Source organism: Periplaneta americana, chromosome 10 (genome assembly GCF_040183065.1).
Source record: "Periplaneta americana isolate PAMFEO1 chromosome 10, P.americana_PAMFEO1_priV1, whole genome shotgun sequence".
Lineage (NCBI taxonomy): Eukaryota > Metazoa > Arthropoda > Insecta > Blattodea > Blattidae > Periplaneta > Periplaneta americana.
The window spans coordinates 33,657,492-33,677,187 of NC_091126.1; the positions used below are offsets into that span (position 1 = coordinate 33,657,492).

The 19,696-nt window shown below is 37.6% G+C and overlaps 1 protein-coding gene and 1 non-coding gene across 3 annotated transcripts in view; one reads left to right on the forward strand and one right to left on the reverse strand.

The window, feature by feature from the left end:
• LOC138707585 (protein Wnt-16-like) overlaps nt 1-19,696 on the reverse strand; it is a 292,155-nt gene that overhangs the window by 198,456 nt on the left and 74,003 nt on the right. The gene's annotated exons all lie outside the window — the stretch shown is intronic.
• On the forward strand, nt 12,913-12,984 carry TRNAY-GUA (transfer RNA tyrosine (anticodon GUA)). The gene has a single exon. It is a non-coding gene; the product is annotated as a tRNA-Tyr (tRNA).

Here is a 19,696-nt window from a genome sequence, read left to right on the forward strand (position 1 = left end):
GAAAGTTACCCAGCATTTGCTCATATTGGGTTGAGGGAAAATCCCAGAAAAAAACCTCAACCAGGTTACTTGAACCGACCGGGAATCGAACCCGGGCCACCTGGTTTCGCGGCCAGACGCGCTGACCGTTACTCCATAGGTGTGGACTCTCAAGTCTACTACCGAGTCTAATATTTATTTTTAATATTATTGTTTTGTTCTCTTCAGTATAAAAAATGAATTATTTACCTCTTACATTCGGATAAGGATTTGGTGATGCTAAAAAAACTGCTTAATTGTGCAGATTCATTGTATTTATTTTGTATCATGTTAAATATAGACACGACTATTGATATGCAAAGACTTGTTTTGTAAATAATAATGTAAATCTGCTTCAAATTTGTAAGGAAAGATCATATTTTAACGTTGAAATATTTATTTCATATTTTCATATTTTGGAAAATTTTTCTTTATATTACTCCGGTCTCTACCCGTAGGATTCACATTAACTCATCTCTACCTCTTTTAGGGGTTGTGTGCGTGAGACTAGTTATAATATGACGGCAGAACGGTTCCATAACTCCTCCTTACACACGCACGCAAAGTCTAGAGAGGAATCCAATGGAAATTGCTCAAACAGTAACATTCTCAAAATATCTTAAATTTTTATACTACAGTACAGGCTATTGTCACCACTAACTTAGCTGAAGCGGTAGACATATTTGCCCTCTGATGCGAATGTGCGCTAGAGCGTTGGTTTGATTTCCGTTTGGCTGATTACCTGGTTGGGTTTTTTCAAATGTTTTCGCCAACTGTAAAACAGCTTCCACTATATAGTAGTAGTAGTAGTAGTAGTAGTAGTAGTAGTAGTAGTAGTAGTAGCAGTATTAGTAGTAGTAGGTTTATTTTGCCTGGCAGAGTTAAGGCCATGAGGCCTTCTCTTCCACTCAACCAAGTTTCAATAATATACATGAGATACAAAATTTGATTACAAAACAACACAAAAGAAAATATCTTAGAAATTACATAAAATATAGTAGGAAATTACAATAGACAAGATCAGTTACATAATATAAAATTACAAATAGTCAAGATCAGTTACATAATACATAAAATAAAGTAGAAAATTACACATAATCAAAATCAGTTACATAACATAAGGGGAATACACACACACACACACACACACACACAATTTATAAGACCTAAAATGCCCGAGACAAATTGGACGATTAATTTACTTGAGACATATTATTCAGTTAATATACTAATTGGAGAATACATATGGGTGACAAGACATAAAATGTTGATTAGCAAAGTCTTACTAAATGGCATACAAACACAAATGATTGAGTAAGATATGAAGATAATAAAAAAAGAGAAGAGAGAAAAAAAGAAGAAGAGAGAGGAGAAAAAATAACTTGGTAATTTAAGACTATTTAGAAACTTCCGCAAGAGTCTAGTTCTGTTCATTAAAGACATTTCTAAGTAGAGTGTACTTAAAAGATTTTAGACTCCGACTGCTCCTGATTTCCTGTGACAAGGAATTCCAGGAACGGGCTGTGTGTATTGTGAAGGAAGCAGAGTAGAGAGATGTTTGATGGAATGGAATTGATAGAACATGGTTATGCTGTGAACGTGTATCACAGTTGTGGTGGGATGCTAAAAGTGTGAAGCGAGGAACTAGGTAAATAGGTGTGGAATTATTTAAAATCTGATACAGCAAACAGAGTGAATGAACTGAACGTCTCTCCCGTAAACGAAGCCAAGATAATTGAAAGAAATACTCGGAGACATGATCATAGCGACGGCTGTTAAAAATGAAACGAACACAAGCATTATGAACACGCTGAAGTCTCAATGACAATTCAACACTATAGTCCATACTACAGAACGTCCATAAGGTCAAAATGTCCATATTGTCAAACTGTCCATACGGTGAAAATGTCCATACGACAGAAAGGCCATACGATAAAACTTCCGTTAGGTCAAAATGTCCATAGTGTCAAACGTCCATAATGTCCAAGTTCAAAGAAAAATTCTGCTTGAATAGAACACAAATTTTATTCCATAACTCGTACAAATAAGTTATTAATCATCGGGAATCGGAGCCCCACTTTTAAGATGGTAACTAATAGTTTTAAGATTTAAGACAATTTTTCCTTTTTCTTTGTACCTGTTGTAGTTTCTCACAATTTGGAGAATTTGTCTTTGATTTGTCAAATACGTTTCATTCCCGGCTCTTTAATTTGTATATGCCTCACTCTTGCTTGCAATATTTGTGTCCAAATTCCATTTTCTTCGCGCTTTAGGCACTGTATAAATCGCCAAGTGGATGGATGTACAGCCATCACGCGTTGAAGAAGATTGTACCAGTCTTCTACCGCGTTGTTTGTGTGCTGCATGCCTTTCAGGCTTGGGAGGTTCATGTTCCTGTATCGCCAATATATTTTTGTCCTATCTCTATTAAAGTCATGATGTTGGTACAGGTAACCACGAAGAGAAAGAAGTGGCTTACCCTTCTGTGATGACACTGAGGATTTCGTTCTGTCTTTAAAAAATTCAGTTCTGATTAGTTCTGCGTTTGAAAATTTTTACATAGGTTACTACAACTGCCGTGAACAATCGATATAGTGTACATTATAGAGCTATGAACATTATGTCTCTGGACATCAGAGTGAAGTGGACATTATTAGAACTACGGACATTTTGACTCTGGACGATTTAACATGGACATTTTTCACGTGGACATTATTCCATGGACATTTTGACGTATGCACATTATAATCCTGGACTTTATGTCCGGTAACCGTAAAATAAATGTCAAGCATACACATGGAAATTCCTTGGCCTCATCTCACCAAAATTCATTTATTTAAAAATAGGCTTAAGGACTTTACTAATAGACGATAATTATACACAGTATTTAAAGGATGTAACTGATATTTTGTTATTGAAGTGTTCTATCAATGAAGAATTATGTTGTCAGTGAAGTGTGTTGAGTAAGTGAAACGTGTTCCTGTCAGTGAAGCTTTATAGTTTACAGTGGCAGTGCAAAGTATTTGAATAGTGAAATGTTTTTGAAGTGTTAGTGAAATCAGGATAGAATCAGTGAAATGTGTCGTAGTTCCAGTGCAGTGAGTGAGTTGACAGCGAAATGAGTGTAATGTTGAAAGGTACTTGTGCAGATATGAACATATCATACTCGTGGGTTTTAGTTCGAACATAGGTTTAAGGTACAAATTAGATTTACTTTAAATGTTATTTTAACTGATCGTGCTTCATTTAATTTAGGATGTCCCCTGTTATGATTATTATTATTATTATTATTATTAATTATTGTTAGTATTAATTATTAGTATTATTATTAATAGTATTTTTTATTAATTGTATTTATTATTGTCTTTACTTGAGTGTAATTAGTTACCACTGCCACCGGGTATATACCCATTGCAGTGTGAATAAATAAATACATACATCACCAATTCCAACAACGCTAAATAACCTACTAGTTGATATAGCATCGTTATATAACCAAGTCTCAGATGTCACTTGTCATGCCAATATCGCGTTCAAGAGGAAGTCTACTGCACATTGACTGGAAAGGAGCGTAACAAGAAACGGCTTCAGCCACTACAGTGTAGTGTAAATTAATGAAAACCTGGGTGAACTGCAATTTTTAAACAGTGTAACTCGTTCGTGTTACGTGTTCTACGGCGAGAACAGTGCTGGGAAATCTTTCGTTTTTCTTCCCACCTTTCCACATCTTTCCTCCATGACGTTATTTTTTTATATATTTTGTAATTCTAATAGCGGCGCAGAAAGAAACAGGAAATGCCAGGACAAAGTCACAGATTAATGTTTATTTAACGAGTTACTTGCACTCTCTACTATACTTAGTTTTTATGACGTAATAAGATATCTCTCATATCGGAACAATGGTTACCTTTCATTTAATTTGCTTATTATTTGTGCTTAACGTAGTATGCAATAAAATACTCGCATTTTATTGATGGATTTTATTTTGTTGCAGAAGCCGGTAAGTAGTAAATTCCTAGAAGCTATGAAAAATAATTTAATTATTCCATTAAATGCACTTACATCGTATTGTTTCAAATGCTTGAGATAACGTCCATAACACGGCCTGCGTTTCATTGGAAATGTCACGTCCCTTATTTATATTGTTTACTTAATTTACCACAGTATTTAATGCTTTCTAAATAGCCGGCTGCAAAACCCACGGTCGTGTGTTATATTGACAGTTAATATGTCGTGGTAACTCTTACTAGAGTTCCACATAGTGGTAGGACAAAAGAATTTAAAAACTTAGCAATGCAAGGTAAGTACAGATCAAATAGGACTACTGTTAAGTCACTTCCTATGCAAATATTTGTGTCTGATTTCTGCTATTTCCCGATAATAAAATATTCACGACAGTCAAATTGCATGGGAAATTATGTAGCTTACGATAATGGTGACAAAATGATGAGAACAGAAAGGATGCAGATGATAACGTGAAGTATGCAGATGAGAATGATGATGATGCGGTTGAGAAGAGAAAGGGTGCAGGTGAGGACGAAAAGGACGCTGATGAGAACGGAAAGGATGCAGGTGATAACGTGAAGTATGCAGATGAGAATGGAGAGGATGCGGTTGAGAAGAGAAAGGGTGCAGATGAGGACGAAAAGGACGCTGCTGAGAACGGAAAAGACGCTAATGAGAACGGAATGGATGTGGATGAGAACGGAAAGTAGACAGATCAGAAAGGAAATGATGCAGATGAGAATGGAAAGGATGTAGTTGAGAAGAGGAAGTGTGAAGATGAAAACGAAAAGAAAGCTGGTGATAACGGAAAAGACGCTAATGAGAACGGAAAAGATGCGGATGAGAACGGAAAGTATACAAATGAGAATGGAAAGGATGCAGATGAGAATGAAAAGAATACAGAAAGGAAGATAAAGGATTCAGATGGAAGAGGAAGGATGCAGATGAGGATATTATGGATTTGTACAAGAATGTTAAGAATGTAAATTGAGATGAATACTGATGATAATGATATTAATGATAATGGTGATGATTATTAGGATAAGAATGATAAAATAATGATGATACGGTTACTAATGGTAATTGAATGGCCGCGTAATAATAATAATAATAATAATAATAATAATAATAATAATAATTATTATTATTATTATTATTATTGTTATTATCATTATCAGTAAACAAATCGAGATATAAGAGTAACATATCTGAACCCCACAATAGAAGATTGTAAGAGATGGTATAGACTAAACAGGAATATTAAAGCCAAGAGACAAGCCATATGGGGAGCAGGTCATTCCTGTAGGTTTATTGTCATCAGTTTGTGGTTAAATAACGTACGTACCAACTTTGTTGCATTATGCGCGGTTCAGCCGCTATTATATAGCTCACGTCTTCCTCTCTCTCGCATTGACATGGTAATCATTATTATTATCATTATTATTTTTATTATTATTATTCTTTTTATCACGAGCACCATTATCGAATCATCATTTAAAACGAATACTGGTACCCCTTTCAAATTTCCATCTCCTGCAATTCGTCTCTCGTAAGTTGACAGATCTTATTTAATATCCGCTCTGCGATTGTCAAGAATGACGTAATTTGTTAAGTTCAGTATTTTGCCGATACGGTTAAACACTTCGTTGCACTAATACAACGTATGGAAACAATATGATTACGTCACCAATTATTACTTTACAGAAAAAAATATAACACCCGAGATAGGATAAAACGTAGGCCTATTAGACAAAAAAACAAGCAAAATCGGTCTGAGCCACGTTGATAATGATGATAATAATTAGCAAATATAATAGTGGTAAGAACAGTGAAGTAAATAACGATGTAGAGAAAATTGAATGTATAGTGCAATATAGGTAAAATCGTAGTCAGCAGAAGTAATTTATGCCGTCGGATTTAGCGTTTGCACTCCAACAAGAGAGACACTGGTTCACGTTTTTGTCTGTCAGCTTAAAAAGTGTTCAGCGCATAGGTGCACAAATTATTTTTTTTTTGTCCATTACGAAAGCGCCAGTTTTAAATCTTATACTTACTGTTAGAGAATACAGCCTGTGAATGCAAAAGCCACCTCAAAACTTACGGCATTCTCGCTGTCATACCATTCAGCGTGTCCGTGTGTAATCGGCGACTTCACATCTCCTGCAAACATCTTGATCACATAGTCCTTAGAGGTAGTGTCAAAAGTGAATGAGTGTCTTATATTCTTTGTTCGTAGTCTTTCTACTTTACCATGACGAGGAATCACACGATGTCATCATCTGACTGGTGGACCAAAATCTCGTTCATGCTTATTATTTTCAGAATTTTGAACCAAAACCAACCATTCATTATTATTCTATCATGATCTATGGTGCAATTTTATCTGAGGTTCTCTGCTTCAAAAACTTCAAAGAACCATGAATTTAATTAGTGCAATATACTTTGAAAAAGAGGATGTTGGGATACTCTTGTCATAGTTTTGAAGTACGTAACAATTCCCCTTTGTGATAGGAAGTGCTTCAGACACATTCCTTCAGCTAATTCTCTCCTATGTTCAAACAGAGTGCATACGTTTTATCTTTCCACGCTCACATGTGGATAGCTGCTCTGTGCACTGACGCTTCCGCTCTAGCTCCGCGAGCGTGGAAAGTTAAAATGTAAGTATTGTAGAAATGGGGTAGTCAACAAATAATATATTCACAAATAGTTACTTCCTGGTCACGTGGTACGCACTCCAAAACCCATAGTTTGGAAAAAGACAACTGCAGTTGATATGAAACAGACAAATGTTTATTTGCAACAATAAATGAAATCGGGATGTGCTCTCCGCAACTGTATATAGGTATACTTTCCCTCCTACATTATCCAGTTGTCCCCTTCTATTGATAGCGATTCAAAACTGTACATCACTTCGCCGTTATAGATGTTGTGCGTACTAAAAAATGGGAGATGTTCTAGTAATATCAGGATGGTAATAATGATTTATAGAAAAAAATGTTGGATTGATGGAAGGCGAAACATAGTATCCTCAGGAAATCTGTTCGTGTATGACACATATACTACTTCGACGCGCCAGGTTTTGAACTCTGACCTCCAGCTTGCAAAGCCGACGATATAACCGAACATGTCAATATCAGATATGCTGACACTTAAGCCACAGCGGAAGACTACCTTAAATGTGGAAATTATAACGTCTACAGTCAGTGAAAGTGGACTCATCCACGACACTTGGACGTGATACGATATTAAAAGATTGCATTATGTTGGCCAGTATTGATTTTCTTGGAGGCATGTAGGCCGACTGCACTCCACATCAAGTCGCTGCATTTGTGCACGCATAACCTCGTGCCCACGGCTCCGCCATCGATTGCGTGCGAAGGAATTACGTGCATTTCCTCAGTCACTCTACATCTCAAGTACGGAGCAGTAGCGCTCACTTTTCTCTCTGCCTGTATCATCCTCAACTGTCGCGAGAATTCTGAACTGACTTGCAAGAACAGGTCGCAGTGTTTTAACGAATTCTACGCCAGGTACATTTTAACACAACTGCATTACAGGCGTAAAGGGTGCCGACATTACATTCGACTACTCCGTATGTGGGCCAATCGAGTCATCAATGTCACAGACTAACATGCATGGGGTCGTGAAGGTCGGATTTCTCTACTTCCAATTGCTTCTTTTATGTTCAGTTATTTTTCTTTACTGTCCAGTAATTCTTACATTACTCTTATTTATTATATTCCTTACCGATTCCTACATATGTAAACATACAAGATGATTCAAAGGTTGTGGTGAAACTGAAGGAGCTTACTCGAACCACATTAGGTACTACAAATATCCAGACTAAAATTGTGTCAACACCGTGTTTCGTAAACGAGGTTTTTGATGCCCCAAAATAAGTAACCAAGAGACATTGAATCATGAGAACTAGCTGACCTTTCAATCCGACCTCCTCTTCCAATCCAACGGCCGGGATGTACAACATTTAGAAAGTCTCATATAGCAAGTGTAAAGTGTGCTGGTGTTCCATCCTGTTATATCCATATCTGCTGACGCACGAATATTTTATAACAGTTCTAGAATAACTTGTTACAGAAAGTTGTTACGAATCTTCCCATTCAAACATGGCGATAGGAGGCAAGGTGCAAAGTATGATTTCATCAGCAATATAGGCCCTTAGCATGTATGATCGTGAACCAGCGGGCCAGGGTTCAAATCCTGATTGGGACAAGTTACTTGGTTGAGATTTTTCTCTGAGTTTTCCCTCAACCTACTAAGAGCAATTGCTGGGTAACTTTCGGCGCCGGACCCTGGACTCATTTCGCCGACATTATCATCTTCATTTCATTCGGACGGTAAGTAACCTTAGCAGTTAATAAAGCGTCGTAAAATAACCAATTAAAATATATTACGGGCTTGTACTGCCAGAGGATGAAGTTACTTAGGAAACCACAGGTTAATATTTAAAAAATGCTGTAAGTTCCTTTATTTTGAGCACAGCCTTCAGGATCACCCGGGATTTGTAGCAAATATAATACTAGCTGTAGTAATAGTTCAGTAGACCCCTGCGATCGCTCAGTGGTCACAACTTCAGCCTGCCACGCAGGCTGTCCTTGTTCGAGTCACGGTAGAGCCTGGAATTTTTCATTGAAAAATTCATAGTGACACTGTGGCGGACTTTTTCATAACATGGGATCAACGTTTGTATCCCTGTGTCGTAGAAGTCTGCCACCTGGGATCGGAACCAGTGTATGACAGCCGTCTGCACCTCTCTGTTGATCCCATGGTGTGACAAATGTCTCAATTCCGGTGGGGAATAAGTTGAAAATAGTTCTGTTCCAATAAATCCTTCTATGAAATTGTGTTTTTTTCTGTAAACGGCCCCCAGGGAAACTTACTTTCGGGACGGACCTTGTAATCGCGCTCGAGTGACCAAAATTTGTATAAGCACTTCTTTTGATATTATGGCGAAAGGAAGAAAATAACTTTTTTATCTGACCCATGAAAATGTTTGCTTGTGAGTTGAGCATGGAAATCCCATGTATATACAGGGACATCATTTTATTTTTACTTCAATTTTTATTGTACCTGAGTTTTTGAATGTACTTCACTCCCACCCCTTCTACTAAGGAAGTTCCAACTCCACACAGAACCAAGACCGCAGATAGTAAGCAGTACTGAGTTACTGAGTATAGTACGTTCCAGAAATATGTTCGCGTTTTCCAGTGACGAAAGAGCTTTCAATATTGAATCATATTTTCGCACAGGTACTGTCCGTTTGCCTACGTCGCATCCCGATTTCCCCCACCTGCTTCTGCTCGCCCCTCTGTAATAGCTGGGCTGTCTTAGCTCTTTTCTGAAAACATTAATTTCTCTTAGGAATTGGACGTTTACGTAATATTATACAGCTGTTTAATTTAACTTAAATAAAAGGGCCTCGTTAAGTAATTAACTGTCTCGTGATTCCCTCCCTTTCTACAGTTCTGCGGCATAACCACTTGGACGGACAGTAGATAGCATGTCTGAGTAATTTTATATTTTCGGGTCGGGCAGAAATGAAGATTGAATTTACAGTACGTAGAGTAGGTACAGAATTATTTCAACATGAGTTACTAGTGCGAAGGACGAAACTGGCAATTGGAATTAGATGCAATAGTCTATAGTGCGATAATATGCACAAAAGAACTGAAGCCTGTATCGAAATGAACGGCCACCATTTTCAAAATTGTGTTTAAATATTCATATTATGATTATTTTTTAATTTAACTTCTTTCTCTATATTGTACGCTAATGTGCTGTAGACAGTATAATATACACTGCATAATGAATACGTTCGCATGGATAACTCACTTCGTGAGTAAAAACACTTATTCTTAATACAGTACTGTACTTTGATTAAAGAAAAACCTAATGAAAATTATCAAACTCAAAATCGCGATATTTCCTAGTTTACGTAAATGGATTAACTACTTTTCTTCCTTCCTATACCTAGTAGAGTGATTTGTGTTTTACGCCAGTATCATCGAACTCCAGTCTTGGAGGGGGGAGCAAGCGGTGTTTCCGGTTCTCTAAAGGTATAGACAGGTTAATATTAAAAATCTTAGTAAAAATAAAATGATGTCCCTGTACATACATACGTCACGTGAAAGAAACTTGTTCATGTTAGAGGGTTCGAAGCAAAATTAGTGGGACATACCTAGTCCATGTCAAAATTTGTATCGTAATGAGCCCGTATCATATGCCTAAGCGCACATACCAGAAATTGCAACCAGTTGCCAATATCTATAATCAGGTAGGTCTACACTACCGCGTGATCTGCATAGGTGAACGGAGATGTATATACGTATTTTGAAACTAAATCTAATTTGGCACTATTTCTTTCTGAACCTGATTGGCAACGACTAGATTCGTACGTTACCAGATCGGACGAAAGAATGGGATCCGTTACTCCTGAGCACTACATTTCCATGGTGCTCATAGTATCCACCACTGTCACATGGAGTGCCGAATACGAATCGCCTGATTCAACTAGTTTCCAAAAGTTTCGAAGTCGTAAAAGTCTTTAGAACCTTAGCAACGACAATAGAAATCAATCCAAACGAGTGGAAAGTGCTAAATTATTCAGAAGAAGTGTTGCTGGAAGTTTTCCATTGATAATGAAGTCTCACAGCATGATTACAGTGCAGAGTTTAATTTATTCGTTCGGCTCATAGAAAATTTGAAACCTATTTGCAAATTTTAAGAAGTAGGACAAACGAAGAAAGGACAGAAAGAAAGAAAAAGAGAGAAACAATCTCATTTCAGTAATATTTACAAATGATAAAAGTTAGACATTTCGCACTTTTTTCACTTTATAAAATGTACTAAGATGAAGTTGATGTTGTTATGTAACGTTCGCGCCATGAAGCACTCTAAACCCATGTTTTGTTCTTCATCTGATTCGCCACAGTATAGCCGCACAGGAGGAAAGAATCTGAAGAAAAAAAGACTACGCGCTGCCTTGCACCTAGGCTGCAATCATCTTGCTGAATGAGCAAGGGAAACACGGAGAAACGTACTTCGACGACTGCATTGTACTAATCACACGGGAAACCCACAGCAGGTGTTAGAGAAGTTAGACCGCGTGTCCATTTGGCACACTCTTTCAAGTGTATTTCGTGGTGGTGTTACAATTAAACTTAGTGGTAGTGGTAAAATCAATCAACATAGCCATGTTATCAATTTATGAATATTGCACAAACCTGAAAACTCACGATAAACCTCCTCCGCTACAGATTTAGTGGTGGGGTGTGATAGGGTTTAGCCGTCACAGCTTCGAACTGTGACAGCTCCGAAAAATCGCTGTAACAGATAATGGCGATTTTGTCACAGCGTGATATTTTTGTTCCGCTGATTACGATTGTCACTTAAACCTATAGTCATATAATCATAGTCGCCATAATCGGTATGAGTCACATATGGGGCGGAGATGGCGATTTCTCTGGCTGTGACAGATAATGGCGATCTTGTCACTGCGTGATTTTTGTTCCGCTGATTGCGATTGTCACTTAAACCTATAGTCATATAATCATAGTCGCCGTCATCGGTATGAGTCACATATGGGGCGGAGATGGCGATTTCTCTGGCTGTGACAGATAATGGCGATTTCGTCACAGCGTGACTTTTGTGTTTGACTGATACATGGCGATTGGAATCTTGCCGAGTTATCCCGAAGATAATCTAACTACGTATATGCCCACACTTCGTTTGCCAACACGAAACAGCATATGTTTATGTTTATCGATCTTTTACGAATTGACATACCGGTGCCATAAATATTATACCAACTATACTGATTAGCGCGGCGAGTAACAAACATGCGGTGTGCGGTGTGCGCTTGAAACTTGAAGAGTTGAGTGAGACGATAACAGATACCAGTTATTTTGTCGTTCAAGTTAGTATGAAGCTTCTAACTTAAGAGTTGTCTGGAGTAGTCACGTATGACCATATATAATCACACTCGACATCAGTCGCCATCGTCGCTGTAAGTCACACACTGGGCGGAGATGGTAACTTTTCGAAGCTGTGATTTTCGAACGATAGTGACAGTTGGAACCAGCGACAAACCTGTCACAGCGACAAAATCACAGGTCTCTCATCACATCCCATCAGTATTGCAGATAATATGTACAATAGAAATTCTGCGCAAGAAGTCTTGTAAAAATGATAGAGCGCAATTGTTTCGAATTGGTTTATGCATCCGTGATAAAAATTTTTCTGTATTATGGAGATAGGTGTGCATTTGTGGTAAGAATAATAGGAGTTTCCCCACACTGTCTTTATCAACACAATATGCACTAGGATTCCATGAGATTTGAAACCGCGTCTTCTGTGTAAGAGGACACACTGTGACTACTCAGCTAATATCAAAGAATGATGAAGGATGGGTAGAGCGGAGAAAATTTTTTTCCGGCACCGGGATTTGAACCCGGGTCTTCAGCTCTACGTGCTGACACTCTATCCACTGAGTCACACCGGATTCCCATTCCGATGCCGGATTGAATCCTCTCAGTTTAAGCTCCACCACCTCTTAGTTTCCCTCTAGTGGCCAACCCTCATGCCATCATATGATGACGCAGAATTTCTGCATGGAAATATCATATATACTTCGGTACATCGTAATAATATATGATGTGCGAAAATAATCACCTAGTGACTTAAGACGGCGCTCATTTCGTCGGATCTCGGCCATTCAGTCACTCGTAATGAGTGCACCTCTGCACATTAATGTGTTGGACATGGTGCCACTGTCACATCTGTGACGCAGTGTATGAGGGTTGGCCACTAGAGGGAACCTAAGATGTGGTGGAGCTTAAACTGAGAGGATTCAATCCGGCATCGGAATTGGAATCCGGTGTGGCTCAGTGGATAGAGCGTCAGCACGTAGAGCTGAAGATCCGGGTTCAAATCCCGGTGCCGGAAAGAATTTTTCTCCGCTCCACCCATCCTTCATCATATTATGATGACGCAGAATTTCTGCATGGAAATATCATATGTACTTCGGTACATCGTAATAATATATAACATCAAAGAGTAATGCAAGTAGTGAGAACATTAATAGCAGTAGCAGCAGCAGTGTTGGCGATGTACACAAGGTTCACGATTAGCTGTGTGACCTTGTTCACGAGGTCCATCGCCATTCGCCGTGGTTCCAAGAAGCTTCATTTTCTCGAGATTCAAAATGAGGAAGTTGCTGACACTAGCACGCGATCCCCGACCCACGCCCCTCGCTTCAATAACCACTCAAGCTGAACAGTATCGTTAAATAAGCAAGATAATTATATCGGTGCTTTCCGTTTTACGTCGAGTGAAAATGTTAGATGCTGCAAATCTAGCAGACAGGGGTTTGATTGCAGACAAGGAAAGCTTGTACCTTGTACCATACACGTCATATAACTAGGGAGTCCCACGCTTCTGAATATGAATGGTTCAAGGAATTCCAAAGCTAAAGAGACAAAGTAGTTTTTTTCTTCACAAATACCGGTTATGGCATTAGAACTGTGCCGTTTTTGAGTGGCGATGACAATAGTGGTTATGGATGTAATAGCGGTGGTGCTAGTACTAATGACAGTGGTGATGGTAATAATAGTGTTAATAGTGTCTGACCGTAATACAGGGTGATTCAGTTTCGTTTGAAAATTGAACAGGAAATAAGGGACGCTCTACAAAACATTCTTAAATGAGGAACTTGGTGCCTGCGAAGTCAGATTAAGGACATACGAACTTAAAAATGTTTATCGCTATTGCTTACCGTTTTTTATATTATCTCCGTTTATTATTTAAATTTACTCTTTTTATTATATACGTTTAATTAATTTTCATACTAATTTCATATCATTAAAAACTGAGTTAACAACGCACTGTGATTAACTCTTTGAATGGTATGAACAAGTCTGTCATATCCTGTTTTGTAAAGTAGTTGTTAAGTCAGCTGTCCGAAAACAGGTTGAAACCTCATAGGTGACACCAATAACACATCACTCATGAGGCAAGAAAGCCTGTAGATAATAGGGTAGGGTGACCAGTTCCTTTCCCTCTTCATTGCATACATCGCTGACTAGTAATATATTTCACTAATCAGACTTAAGATGTATACAAACAATTGTTCTTCCTCTGATACATCGTCAAGTGAGATATACTGCCTAATAATAAATGTACAGACTCAGAAACAAATTTGAGCCACCTGAATTTTTAAATATCCAGTTATAGCATAGTGCTCAGTATGTTATAAGTGGAACTGGGAAAATTCAGATGGCCCAAGTTTTGTTTCTGGGTCTGTGCATATCAGCCAGCCCCTCAATCGGGGTAGTTTTGTAATGTGACAATGTACCCCTAAATAAGATATACAGGGTACCATGTAAATACAGTAGTAAGTAAGTGTAAATAATAAATGTAAACAATAAGTTTTAGCTATATATATGTTTAAGCCCATATCTTCTTAACCTGACTTTGCAGACCCCAAGCTCACTATCTCAAAATTTTCTGTAGAACATCCGCAATTTCTCGTTTAATTTTTGCACAATTTTAATGATTCACTCTGTATGTTAACAATTCTCCTCACGCTCCCTTCCAATACAGTGTTGGCTCCGCGGGATGCTTCCTTCAACAACGCCTTCATTTTCAGCATTAGTGGTGTGGTAATGTGTTAATAAGGTGCCACTGCCCTAAAGGCTTGGTTTTTCTGAACTGACGCATGCGAGGTGCGAGGCCCGCCTCTCTCAAATCCGGACTACACGAGAGATAGTGAGTGGTTTCTATAGCTGCGAGGTGCGCAGACCTCGTACTGTACCATGCAGCTATAGAAACCACTCACTATCTCTCATGTAGTCCGGATTTGTGCGAGGCGGGCTTCGCACCTCGCATGCGTCGGTTCAGAAAAACCAAGTTTTAGATTAGAGAATCGCAATTCTCGGCGACTCGATGGTCCTTCAGTACAAAAATGTTGTGCCAAAACTAAGTTGACTAAGAAATTTGTCAAAGAACCGTGGTCTGTTTGCAGAAGCTGCGCAATACAGGAGGATAGTACACAACAAGGTTTCGAACCCACGACTATAGTTCCATAGCAAGGTGATGCTTAGTCGATAGAATGACAATACTAAAAATCTAAGGCCTCCAGAAAAATTCACCTAGCAACGTCTTTTACGTGGATTTGCCTGGTATTTAAACACAGGTCGGCGTCTGGACAGAAATTGACAAATTCTTTTCCGCATTTTGTGAAGACGAGCACTGGTTTCTAGGCAAGTCTCAAAACGTCAGATATAAGAGCGATCTTGCTGCATAGTAGATTAACAGGAAAACGGCGAGTACGGAGGTCGGCCTCTTGTCTCACTGTGTAATTTGTCTTATTCGCATATTGCTGGGGCGCGGCGAACTGAAGCATTATTAATGAGATTTGTGACAGGAAACGACAGTCACTTCTACAGTGCTGGGAATTAAAATTAAAATTGCAATTTCATACATGTTAAAAACTACACGATTTTAAATTCTATTAACACAAATGCGCAGTGCATATAATCAACGTTATTACACACGAAAGGATTGCCCGTTTAATTGCATTTGTCGTATAACCACACTGTATCGAATACAGAATATTAAATTTAGAAGGCTACAACTGTGGTCTAATGGTAACCATGCCTTCAATTTGTATCCGAGGCTCGCGGTTTCAAACACGGTTAAGGGCGAATGATTTTTAAGGGTAATAGAACTCATATCATGAGTTTCATCGGAAAGAAAGTAAAGCCAGAGATCTCTTGTCATAGGTTACGTAAAAGATCCTTGTTCTCAAATACGAGTGCTCCAGGAAAAATTTACTGTTCACGTCTTGCCCACGTCCAAATTTTGAGCTAGAGGAAAGGATTCATACTGTTTGCCCAAAATAGTACGCGGGTAGTCTTACCTTCTGTCAGTGAATTTAAGAGAGCAGTGTATTGTGGCAATAAATTATTGAAATAATTTTGGTTTTGTCCTTTAAATGTGCAGAAATTTGATCCGAACAAATGTAACTTTTCGTTCTGCAAAGGAATTTTACAATGTCACATTTGTTCAGATCATTTTATTATCATAATACTCTGCTCTCTTAAATTGACCAAGCATATTGGGAATTAAATAAACAGCTTTCCCAAAACGCGCTATGAAACGTTTCATATACAGTAGAACAACTTTTATCTCCAAAAGGGAGCAAAACGAGTAAAATTGTGATAAACTTTTTTGTTTGAAATATCTCAAAGAATTATCCCTGAAATTAATTAAATTACTTAAAGTTCAGCCTTTATAACAACGGGCTTCATTACATTACAGTAATACATAAATTCACTATCCTCTGAAGTGAAGGCCTCTCTATGAACAAGAGATTCCGAGAAATCTGCTCCCATCAGCAATATCGCTCACTAAAAATTCCCTTGACTATGAACCTTACTGAACCTGCATGTCTGGACAAGAAGCCCTTGTTTCCGGTCATTGTTACGTTTTAGGTCTCATATTTTGCATTTAATTTTACTTGTGGAACTTACAGTTGCTACACTCGGTGTATTCAGATTGTTTCTATTTCAAATCGGGACACATTCGGTTTGCAATAGGAAAAGGTGTTCCAAATACCAGTTCATCGAAAATAAATTAAATTGATTGTCACATACTACAGAGACTTAGTAATAGTCATTTTTGCACGATCGTCTTTGTTGTTATATTTACAGCTATTGTTATTAGGCCTTGAAATTTAGAATTCCCCACACTGAAACTTGTTGCTAGGGAAACCATTCTTCAAAACATAAAACCATACTGAAATGGACCTATTACAGTGCACTTATTGTTACTTAGTTATCATTACAGTATAGTTTTGCGAGGGCTTTGGAATAATATTGCTCTAAATTTTCAATGCAAAGTGTATTGTATTTGTAATTTAAAAAATACGATCGTGCAAAAAATGTTGTACATACATTTTTGTGAAATACAGTACAAAATCTCGGAAATTGAAAAACTCGCTCTGCTCATTTTTCAAAATTTTCTTCGATTTTGTAAAAAGTACTTCCCAACCTCGTACTGTTACGATATCCTTGATAAAAAATATATTTTTTTTATAAAAGCAATTACATTATTTTTGTCAGTTTTGAACATGTATTTTGTGGAAAGGCGATTGTGTTGTTAGTTTCTTCCTGCGAGAGGCGATTCGTTATATGTTTTTTTGTATTTTAGTTTTGAACACCACAGGTTTTTTTTTATAACAGTATAACAGCAGAACTATGAGAAATAATCATTGTTAAGATGAGTTCAAACTAGGACTCTAGTATGGAAAATGCAGCAAAGTTTGCAATTGAATGTTTAATATCATCGAAATCCCGCGTAAGATATGAATGTTTATAATAAATAAAATCAATTCCATCTTATTTAATTAAATGTGTGGTTCACATTACACAACCAGTTAGGTAATAGCATTATCATTACCTAACTAATTGCGTAATGAGTGTGTTTACGAGATTTTTATTAGTGATGTGAAGTTCACATTTCATAAAAAAAAAAGTGGATAAAAGCTTTCTGAGATCAAGAGAATGTGTTTACACAAAGCGTTCAGAATGTTTACCATGTTGTTATATACACATGTTACAAAGATCGCCTACACTGTCAACTAAAGCGAAACGTAATTCTTCATTATCGTTCAGTTTGTAGAGCGTGAGGACTATTCAGTTGTTTTTCGCCTTGCAACCCATTCAGGGAATTAACTGTTAAGAAATTCTCGCATCTGTACAGTGTAATATGGAGTAGCACTGTCTTGTTGCCAAACCATATTATGTTTTTTTATAAAATGGACTATTTTCCACTTCAGGCAAAATAAATTCATGTAACATAGCGAGATACCTGCCTCTAGTCATGGTGGCTTAAAAAAATAAGGATCTATGATTCCACCACTCGAATTCCTAGTCACACAGCTAATTCATGAACAATAAACTCTTTTTCTATTTGGTCTCTTGAACGGGGATTATAATTAACTTGGACATTAACTTTAAATGAACCCTATTGCGTCCACAGAATACGATGTGGGAATTGTCGTTCTGCCTCACAGATAATCAAAAATATTTCAGGAAGTTCTACACGACGATCAAAGTCATCCTCTGAAAGGCTTTGCAACACATAAGGGCAGTATGTTTTCAAGTTCAACTGTTGCAAAATGCGATAGGTACTAGTAGTAGGATTATAAAATTCCACAGACGTGTTTCTGATGGACTTTGTAGGGATTTATATCATACCTTGGGCCACTACGGTCAGATTTTCGTCTGTAAAGCCTTGGTTTTTTTCTGAACCGACGCATGCGACGTGCGAGATGCGAGGCCCCCCTCGCACAAATCTGGACTACACGATAGATAGTGAGTGCCTTCTATAGCTGCGAGGTGCGCAGACCTCGCATCTCGCAGCCATAGAAGCCACTCACTATCTCTCGTGTAGTCCGGATTTGTGCGAGGTGGGCCTCGCATCTCGCACGCGTCTGTTCAGAAAAATCAAGCCTTAAGTGTGCCACATGCTGAAAAACAATTGAAAAACGCTGATCTAGAGTAACTGCAATTTTACTATTGATCTTAAAACGTAAGACACTTACTCAAATGAACGCACACATACACTCACACGCAGATGCAAGAACACACACAAACGCACTCACAGATGCACATATTCACGTACTCAAGAATCACTCATACACATTAAGAATATGACAACGTCGGACTTTCTGGTCGCTTTCATGCGACTGTACGTCAGCCGTGGCGAAAATGTGATCGTGCGCCGAGCCACTGTGTAGCCTGCAACATGCATAGCACCTATGGAGGGAGGCGGACACACGAAGGGAAGTGAAGCAACTGTCTGACTTATTAACGGATTTTCATTTCCCCTACGTCAAGTACTTAAAAATAATTTTATACAGTATAAGCTTACAAACTAATGTTTAGTATCTGTAACGAAGAAAGAAATGAATAAGAAAACATAGGACATATTATCACAACCTAAAATTAATTGTCTTCAGAATATCTCTGCGACAGAGTTACAAAATTAGGAATTATCAAGAACGAAGCTTCGGATATTTATTTTTTGGCAAAGATTTGAAAAGTTCAACATTCGTCAAGTCCTTACATCTAGCTTTCATTTAACATCACATTGTAAATCTGTGAGTTTAAAATGAAGATCTAACCGCATTATTTGTACATCTGCTGAAAAAGGATCGACGTACGGAGATAATAATAATAATAATAATAATAATAATAATAATAATAATAATAATAATAACACTTAACCTTTTAATGTTTCATGAGTGACATGTAGTATAATGCCGTTTTATGTTATGCAACCGTTTTCCTCGTAATACTTGTGAACAAATCATACATTTAAGGGAATGAACAAGTGAAATATTCAAATTATGCATTTGTGATGCTAATGGACTGAAATTTTTACCACAGAGTGCTGATATGTATTTAAAACATCCCTATAAATTTCATCAATGTATCTTAATTAGTTTTGAAGAAATTAATTATTTACCAATTAATACTAATTAATATTTAAAAAATGCTGCATGATGAACGCTTAACATTATGAATTTAAAAAAAAATATAGAACAGTTCCTCTAACAATAATAAAACATCTATCACATGATTTTTAGTTA